The 10,155-nt window shown below is 41.0% G+C and overlaps 1 pseudogene; it reads left to right on the top strand.

Annotated features, from left to right (window-relative positions):
- The first annotated feature begins 2,595 nt into the window (after nucleotides 1-2,595).
- On the top strand, nucleotides 2,596-2,713 carry LOC124607916 (annotated as a pseudogene).
- The last annotated feature ends 7,442 nt before the right edge of the window (nucleotides 2,714-10,155 follow it).

The following is a 10,155-nucleotide window of genomic DNA, read 5'->3' as shown; positions in this document are numbered from 1 at the left end:
CGCACAGTCCTCTGCAGAGCAAGAGTTTCATTAAAGTCAAATTGTGTGATTTATGTTGACCGCGGGTTAACGTCTTAAAAGCAGACAAAGAATTTCGCATTTCGGAAAACCGAGGAACGCTCTGACAGCATCAGATTTAGCATGCGGTGAGTGTTTTCTATGTTATTTGTATCTGCGTACTTACTGCTCAAAACTCAATTCAGTATTACAAACAGACGCCTTCACAATAACTTTACTGTAACTGGTACTCACCCCGCTTCTTCCTTAAACCGAAAAGTAATTATCTTTCTTTCGTTTCATACAACACTTATATGACACTGAGGTCTACTGCAGAACACACATTGTCTCTTATATCTCTCAAGCAAATAAGTCTTTAAGTTCCATCTGTTCTGGTATCACTAATTCCACTACACAACAGATGTCAGTAATAGGTCAGCTATTTCGTGTTAACGTACTTCTTGCGTCTCACGTAAACCCGTTTGACTTCAGCTGTCTCTTACTTGCTTCCATATTCATCTCAGGTGTTGGACGTAATAAACTTGATTTCCTTGAGCGTGACTCATTAACATCTACATAAGACAGTTTTACATTCCGAAAAAAATAAATCTTATAAATACAGTTACATGAGAGATCATACACAGGATGTTCCGTAAATTCCACTGGAGAGTGTCTTACTGTTCCGCCACATTGTTCGATCGGATGTCGAAATTAAAGGTGAGAACGAAAGCAATGATAAGCTTTCTCTCTTTTCTGGTGTCAGTTTCCTCGTCAGAAATATCCAGTTCTTACTGTTGTACTACGCACTAATTCTTTGAATTAAGAAGACTAAATAGTACGGACAAGAAAACGAATTCACTGTACTTGACTGGCGATTTTTTTAAGTATAAAAATATAAACCACAGACGAATTTACACGAGGTAAAGTTATTGCAAAAATATAGTACACGTCTGTGATTGCACACGATGACATTTTTGGTTGCCGACAAACTTCACTGCAAGATATAATATGAACCACTGATCGAATGAAATTCTGCTTCTTGTGTTCATTCACGAGATTCAGAAAGCTGTAAGTAAGAGACTAAAAAATGAGACAGTGTTTCATGGCCCCTGAAAAGCCTCAGATTTCGTTCCACAAAGTTTCTTAGCAATCAAAATTTCAAGACAGTTATGCCATTGGATCCAAATAATCTATCAGAATCCACCGTGTGGTTATTTATGTGTAGACATCGTAAGAAGAGGAAATACCGTCCGAAGCATGATAGGACTGTTACTCTCGACAACATACACTGATTAACAAAAACATTATGACCACTGTCCACCGTGAGTTAGAATGCCGCCTACTGACGTTGTGGGTAGGTGACGCGGTAAGGATTTTTGTTAAGTTGAGCGGTGACGAATAGGGAATCATTCTAGTGACGATATAGGCTGCAAATGGGGAAATCCAATGATATAGGCGTCACTGAGCAGTGGCTGATTGTCGAGACTGGGAGCCTGCGAGCGAGCATTTCGGAAACGGCGAAAGTGTCTAAAGGACAATGAACCCACGAACAGATGACAAGGTGTTGGAAGCCCACGACATGACAGAACGAGGAGGTCGGAGGTTTGTTCTCTCTGTTAGTTAGTTTCATGTTCCATGGATCATCTGCACGATAAATCGCAATGACGTGGAACAAGTCTTTACATTCACATCACAACCTAATTTGTAAATATGAATACATAATGAACATTTGTACACTCTTTACATTTACAGATGTGAGTCAGTAATTCCTAAACTCCCCTTTTACACACTATAATAGTGGAAATGCTTCTACGGAATATAATTGTCAAGCAGAAATTTTTTCAGTTTTTTTTTAATTTAACCTTGCTGTCTGTTGAAAATTTCATATTACTGGGTAAATGATCAAACATTTTGGTTGCAGCTTTGTACACCCTTTTTGTGCTAAAGACAGCCTTAATGTGGAGTAATGAATGTCTTTTTTTTTTTTTTTTTTTGCTGGTGTTGTAATTATGTACATCTTTGTTCCTTTTGAGCTGCAGTGGATTATTTACAACAAACTTCGTGTGGAAATAAATATACAATGAGGCCATAGTCAAAGGGCCTAACTCCTTAATCGTATTTCTACAACATGATCGTGTTTGGGCACCACTATATTGTTACAGCACGTTTTTGACCAATGAAGATTTACTTTCTTAAATATGAACTCCCCCAGAACATCATTCCTCATAACATTATTGAATGACAGTATGCAAAATATGTCAAATCAATGACTTCTCTCTTCCCAAAGCTTGCAATGATTCTAAGTGCAAATGTGGCTAAACTAAGTTGTTTTAGGAATCCAAAATGTGCTTTTTCCAGTTTAAAATTTCATCAATAAATACACTCTGTTCCTTATTTCGTCACTATGTGTTACACTTATCACTGGTGTAGTACTTCTAAATGTGTTGTGTCTTTTTAAAATTGAGAGTGGCAGCATTCGCAGAAAACCACTCAATGACACTTTTAAGAACATTGTTTACCGTTTAATCTGTTGCTGTATACGTGCTGATTACTAGTGTCACCTGCGAAAAGAACTAATTCTCCTTGTCATAGATGGAAGCCAACGGCCTTGCCGCAGTGGTAACACCGGTTCCCGCCAGATCACCGAAGTTAAGCGCTGTTGGGCTAGGCTAGCACTTGGATGGGTGACCATGCGGTCTGCTGAGCGCTGTTGGCAAGCGGGGTGCACTCAGCCCTTGTGAGGCAAACTGAGGAGCTACTTGACTGAGAAGTACCGTCTACGGTCTCGTATACTGACATACGGCCGGGAGAGAGGTGTGCTGACCACATACCCCTCCATATCCGCATCCAGTGACGCCTTTGTGCTGAGGATGACACAGAGGCCGGTCGGTACCGTTGGGCCTGTTCGGGCGGAGTTTAGTTTAGTTATATATTGGATGGAAGATTGTTTACATATGTGAGGAACAATAATGCACCTAAGATTGAATCTTTGGGACATCATATGTGATTTCTCCAAGCTAGAATTACGACCCTGGACTATATTCGTTGAATTACTAAGTACAATTTTATGCATTTTTCTGGTTAGTTATGACATTGTCCATTGGTTGGATATATTATCAATACCATAAAACCTCAGTTTATGTCGGAAAATATTATTATACAAATTCCTTATATGGGTCACAGAAAATACCAGACGTTGCTATTTTGTTACGTAACGCTTGCGAAATTTGGTGAGTGAACGTGTAAATGATATTCTCAATAGAGAAACTCTCTTGAAATCCAGGGCACTGCTGTTGCTCTGGTGGTATAGTATTTGACAGTACATCAACCATTCAAAAATTTGGAAAACGATGTGAGTAGTGAACCAGGTCGGTGGTTATTGACATCTCTCCCATCACACATTTCTCCTATCACCTTTATTAAAGTGGGATTAATAACGGCGTATTTTCAATCTCTCTGTAAAATGCCTTGAGTCAGCGATGCGTTACATACTTCGGATAAGGCAGGGCTTATTATATGGGAAAAAATGTTTAGTATTCTGTTGAGAACACCATCAAATCCTAACGAGCTATATTTTTGAAACACTATATAATTTTCTTAATTTCGAAGGGAGACGTTTGTGATGTTGTTTAAGATTTTGCTGTGTTTTTCGTCTTCAACTTTTTCCCCTATATTTTCTACTGTACTTAAGAAATGATTATTAAACACGTTTGCTACCTGTAACTCACCATTCATAACTCTTCTATTAAATTAAATAGTGATTTCATCCTGTTTTTTGGCCAGTTGTCCTTGATTCACTACATTTCATATAGCCTAAGTCCGTATTCGGAATTACTTATTTGTGACACACTGAGCTTGTTCCTTGGTTTTCAAATAACTATAAGTTCTCTACTTGTTCTTGCTAACAGATACTTTTCTCTTTTGCTTTTACAAGATACTTCAATCACTCCTCTGTTGATCATGGTTTTTTACATATATATTTAATGTCTTTTCTTACTTACTTATGGGGATAAGCTATTTTCAAAGTTATCATGGAACAGATCAAATTTTGTGGCAGCATTTGGTCAATCATCAATTTCATCCCAGGTCATCTCTTGTAAAATAGTCTTAAACACGTTTGTCCTGCAGGCACTAATTAGTCTAACCGATTTCCAGTGAGCAGTATCAGTACTATAAGACAGTATCTTATTTACCTAACTGCATCATGATCACAGAGAGAACTTGTTATTGGGTGTACAGTTATTTTACTGCTTTGAGCTTATCCAGGAAAACGTTAGTTACCGGCTTTGTCCATCCATGCTGTAAAATCAATTAGTGAGATTAAATTGTAGGATCCAAGTGAGGTTTCTAGATAATTTTTCCCATCAGAATCCTTTAGAAAAATGTACACTGAAATCACCACAGACTAACTGCTTGCTACCAGTGACAGATAGCATAGTAAGGAATTTACATTCCCCACAAACAGTTCAAACTTTCCCATTGGGGAGATATACAATTACAACTAAAAGTGAACTATTTTTCAGTATTAATTCATAAGCGCTCACTTCTGTGAGTCGATCACTACAAAATCTACTTGTCTTCATGTTTCTGAGCTTGCGTTCTGTCTTAGTATGTGTAACAACTCCTCCTTTTCCCATATTAGTTCTACATTATTAAGATGCTAAAATGTTATACTTAACGCCTATAGCCACGTGATTATCTGATGCTCAGACAGGCACAGAATGTCTATGTTTTCAGAGCTCTGTAAATTGTCCAAACACAGAAGAAGCTCATCTACGTTGTTACTAAAACCTCTTATATTCTGATTAAATAAGCTAAGCTTACTTTCCTGTGCATTCTTTTGAATTTTGTGGGACTCTTCTGCTAATTTAACGTCTTTCGTAACAGTGTGCTGAATCCTGGTTCTAACCTAAAAGAAAGGTAACCACAGGGATCGCGCTTTGTATGATGGTGACCCCATGAATATTTTCTGTAAGAAGCTCGGACTATCTATTTTTTTCTCCTTTATTCATGTGTAGACCGTGTGTAATAAAGCCCCATCTCCCAAATTAGCAACAGGTATCGCACTCATATCTCACTACACAAATCTTCAGCTGCTCACATAAAAAATAACAAAATAAAAATGTCGTCTGGTACTATGACCTGGTGCAAGTCTTTAAATTGTACGCCACTTCGTCGACTTGCGTGTCCTTAAAACCAATGGCACCCGGTTTTATCCGGTCATCCATCCAAGTACTAGCCGAATTCAATGTTACTTAGCTTCGGCGATGGGGCAGAACCTGTGTTACCAGCGTGGCAAGGCCGTTGGCTGTTACCCATATGCAAGGGATATAAAAGGGGGGAAATTACTTACAAAATGTATTGCTTTACACTATGAAAATTGTGTTTTAACTAGTCTAACTGTAAAGCAGTATACGGGGAGATATGAGATAGATTTAACGACACAGTACAATGTTGGTACGAGTAAGAATGTTTCAGGGAAACCGCTGAGCACAAATTGTGAATATGGGGCTCCTAGCAGACGTCACCTACATGACCCAAGAGGTGATCAGTTATGGTTGCCTTGAGCACTGGATCATCGAGACTGGACTGTGAAACAAAGGAAACGTCATCTTGTCGGATGAATCGTGTTTCTTGTTACACCATGTCGATGGCCGTGTCCGAATACACCGTCATCCATGCACCCCGCCACGGACGCGGGCTGGTGGGGATAGTGTCACGCTATGGGGGTCATTCATCTGGACTTCCAAAGAACCTGTGGTAGTAATCGAAGGTACCATGAAGCTGTAGACTACTTGAACAATAATGCGACCGCCTGCATTCTTTCATGTTTGATGTCTTCCCCGTCGGCAATGGCACCTTCCAGGGGGATAATTTTCACCGTCAAAGAGCAAGAAATGTTCATCAGTCGTTTGAAGAGCATGAGGGTGAATCTACTAAGATCTCTTGGCGACGAAATTAGCCTGATCTGAACCTGATGGAACACACGTGAGTTGGTATCGGGCGCCGGTCGCTGTGGCCCAGCGGTTCTAGGCGCTTCAGTCCGGAACCGCGCTGCTGCTACGGTCGCAGGTTCGAATCCCGCCTCGGGAATAGATGTGTATGATGTCCTTAGGTTAGTTAGGTTTAAGCAGTTCTAAGTCTAGGGGAGTCATGACCTCAGATATTAAGTCTCATAGTGCTTAGAGTCATTTGAACCATTTGGTATCGGGCGTCAGTTCCCCGCCCACCAATGACCGTCTCGTAATTTACCAGGGTTAAGTGACCTGCGGGTGGATATCTGGTGTCACAAACCCCTGGTAACCTACCGAGAACTCTTTGAATCTATTCTACGGAGAACTGCTGCTGTATTGCTTTCCAAAGGTGGACCAACATGCTATTGTGGTAGTCATAATTTTTGGCTCCTCGATGTATGTAAATGATCTGGGAAATAATGTTTTAGCTCTGTGAGATAGTCCCAGATAACTTCGCAGGAGGCTAAATCGTTCGAAAATTGTCATGAAATACATGAAGACTTGAATATGACAACACACTGCTGAAAATACTGGTAACTGGCCCTCAAAATATGCTGTATAGAAGTAATTTAATAGTTACAGATAGGCGAAAAGGTCCGCTATCATATGACTACAAAATCGACGATCAATCACTGGAATGAGTCGCAGTCGTCAGATGCACATGAGATCAAAAGTATTCGGACATCCCAAAAACATACGTTTTACGTATTAGGAGCATTGTGATGCCAGCTACTGCCAGGTACTCCATATCAGCTACCTCAGTAGTTATTAGACATCGTGAGCGAGCAGAATGGGACGCTCCGCGGAACTCAAGGAGATTTCAAACGTGGTCAGGTGATTGGGTGTCGCTTGTGTCATATCTCTTTACGCGAAATTTTCACACTCCTAAACATCCCTGGCTCCACTGTTTCCGACGCGATAGTGAAGTGGAAACGTGAAGGGACACGTACAGCACAAAAGCGTACAGGCCGACCTCGTCTGTTGACTGACAGGGAACGCCGACATTTGAAGAGGGTCGTAATGCGTAATAGGTAGACATTTATCCAGACCATCAGACAGGAATTCCAAACTGCATCAGGATCCACTGCAAGTACTATGACAGTTAGGCGGGAGGTGAGGAAACTTGGATTTCATGGTCGAGCGGCTGCTCATAAGCCACACATCACTCCGGTAAATGCAAAACGACGCCTAACTTGGTGTAAGGAGCGTAAACATTGGACGACTGAACAGTGGAAAACATTGTGTGGAGTGACGAATCACAGTACACAATGTGACGATCGGATGACATGGTGTGGGTATGGCGAATGCCCGGTGAACGTCATCTGCCAGCCTTTGTAGTGCCAACGGTAAAATTCGGAGGCGGTGGAGTCATTGTGTGGTCGTGTTTTTCATGCAGGGGGCCTGCACCCCTTGTTGTTTTGCATGTCACTATCACAGCACAGGCCTACATAGATGTTTGAAACACGTTCTTGCTTCCCACTGTTGAAGAGCTATTCGGGGATGGCGGTTGCATCTTTCAACTGCCTCTGGCGGGGTGGTTACACGGTAATAACACCCCTGTGGACTGGCCTGCATAGAGTCCTGACCTGAATCCTGTATAACATCTTTGGGATGTTTTGGATCGCCGACTCGTGCAAGACCTCACCGACAAACATCGATACCTCTCCTTAGTGCATCACTCCGTGAAGAATGTGCTGTCATTCCCCAAGAAACCTTCCAGCACCTGACTGAACGTATGCCTGCTAAAGTGGAAGCTGTCATCAAGGCTAAGGGTGGGCCAACGACATATTGAATTCCAGCATTACCGATGGAGGGCGCCACGAACTTGTAAGTCATTTTCAGCCAGGTGTCAGCATATTTTTGATCACATAGTGCACCTATTAGCATCTTTCCGGAACGACTGAAGGTTGAACATCCATGCAACTGAGCCTCGAGGAAGGCAAATGCCAAAAAAAAAAAAAAATATATATATATATATATATATTTATATATATAAAAAAAAGAGTAATTCATTCACGAATGAGGTTCTTCCCTTAGCGAGAGAGCGTCACAAAAATGTCCCGATGGGAACGTTTTGCAAATCATGGATAGCTGTTCTCCAAAACTTCAGTGAGCTTACGTTCTAGTACAAATTAAAAAAGACGTATTAATCGTTCGATTTTACAACTCTGGTGAGGTCCACGACTGTAAACGTATTGCAACGTGAATATATACAGAAAAATAAGTAGTAACTCTGAGATTTTGTGATGACACTGTAGTTCTGAGCCGGCAAGGACTTGGAAGAGGAGTTGAGCGGCATGAGTAGTGTCTTGAAGCGAGTCTATAAGATGAACGTCAACAAAAGTAAAATAAGAATAATGGAATATATGATTTAAATCAGGCGATGCTGAATGAATTAAAGAACTTCTTGGCAGATTAAAACTGTGTGCCGGACCGGGACTCGAATTCGGGACATTTACCTTTCGCGGGCATGTGCTCTACCATATTGAAGGTGCGAGGATGGATGTGTGTCATGCTTGTGTCGCTCAGTCGGTGAAGCACTTGCCCGCGAAAGGCAAAGGTCCCGAGTTCGAGTCTCGGTGCGCCACACAGTTTTAATCTGCCAGGAAATTTCATATCAGCGCACACTTTGCTGCAGAGTGAATTAGTTTCGGAAATGAGTAGTATATGCGTTTTGCTACTTGGGCAGCAAAATAACTGATGATGGCCGAGGTAGACTGGTAATAGCAAGAAAGGAATTTCTGAGAAAGAGGCATTTCTTAACATCTAATATAAATTTAAGTGTTAGGATGTCTATTCTGAAGGTATTTGTCTGGAATAAACCCTTGTACAGCAGTGAAATGTGGACGATAAGCAGTTCAGACGAGAAGAAAATAGGAGCTTTTGAAATGTGGTGCTACAGAATATTGTTGAAAATTAGATGGGTAGATCGAATAGGTAATGAGGAAGTACTAAATCGAACTGGGGAGGAAGTGGAATATGGTGTAACTTGATAGGACGCATTTTGAGGCATCAAGGAAAAGTCGATTTGGTAGCGGGAGGAAGTGTGGGAGGTAAAAATTGTAGAGGTAGGAGAGCTAGCACGAACCCAGTAAACAGGCTCAAATGGATGTAGATTGCAGTAGTTCCTGACATATAAAGAAGCTTAAAGAAGCTTGCACAGGATAGAGTAATACGGTGAGATGACTAAATACCACTATAACAACAACAACAGAAGAGTACGGGGGCCAATAATCTTCCTTCTTCCAAACGATATTGAAATGAAACAGAAAGTAATGGGAATATGGGTGGGGGGGGGGGGGGGGGGGAAGGGGGGGATGAATACTTAAAATAAAATTGATCCATTGTTGTAATTGTCTAGTGTATGTATGAATGAAATTATTGATTTCTAGTATGTCCACTTTTGTAATCTTTATTGTCCTTAGTATATAGGAAACATAGCATTGTAGCTCGTAAGAATGTTTGTCAGGCGCAACATGCGCAGCAGAACTTTTTATTGGCGGTTTATAGATTGTGTTATGTCAGTTGTTGTTGCTACAGCTCTGCCTGATTAACTGAGATATGATTTTACACATTGCTTACTAGTGATTCTATAAAACCATTCTGTTCTAAAGGATTATCTGCATCTTTTTCTGTTGGGTGGTGTTCTAGATCTGTTATCATTGTTATATTTCACAGGCTCATTCTTGCAGGGTCCTATCTTTGTTTTACAAGCATGTCTACAATTTTGTCCATGTTTGGAACCATACACGATTTTTCGTCGTTACTGGCTGATTCCTGTAGCTCATCCTTAAGAAATTGTTTATTTCTGACCACTAGACGGGTGCACCAATGAAGAAATGATCTCTGAAAGAATTATAATGTTCTGAGATTAAGAGAAGTATCCCTCACACTTATGAAATGTTAACCGGTTGGAGCCATTATCTTTAGGTGTTGCCTCGAGCACTTCGCGCAAAGAGACTAACGCCTCACGCTGCGAATATAGTCTCTTGGCTAACCTCCAGTATTGCCGTAAAGTCAGAAGCGTCTTCAAAAGATAGGAGACTCCGTGCCTTGTGCAAACGATCTGAGCTGCGTCCAAAAGGCTGGCAGCAGAATACTGCTAACACAAGTTTTGCTTGCGTGATCTTCCCATGGTCAAAGG

Source organism: Schistocerca americana, chromosome 3 (assembly GCF_021461395.2).
Source record: "Schistocerca americana isolate TAMUIC-IGC-003095 chromosome 3, iqSchAmer2.1, whole genome shotgun sequence".
In the NCBI taxonomy this organism is placed as follows: domain Eukaryota; kingdom Metazoa; phylum Arthropoda; class Insecta; order Orthoptera; family Acrididae; genus Schistocerca; species Schistocerca americana.
The sequence above is the reverse complement of the archived record's forward strand: the minus strand, read 5'-3'. Positions and strand labels throughout refer to the sequence as shown.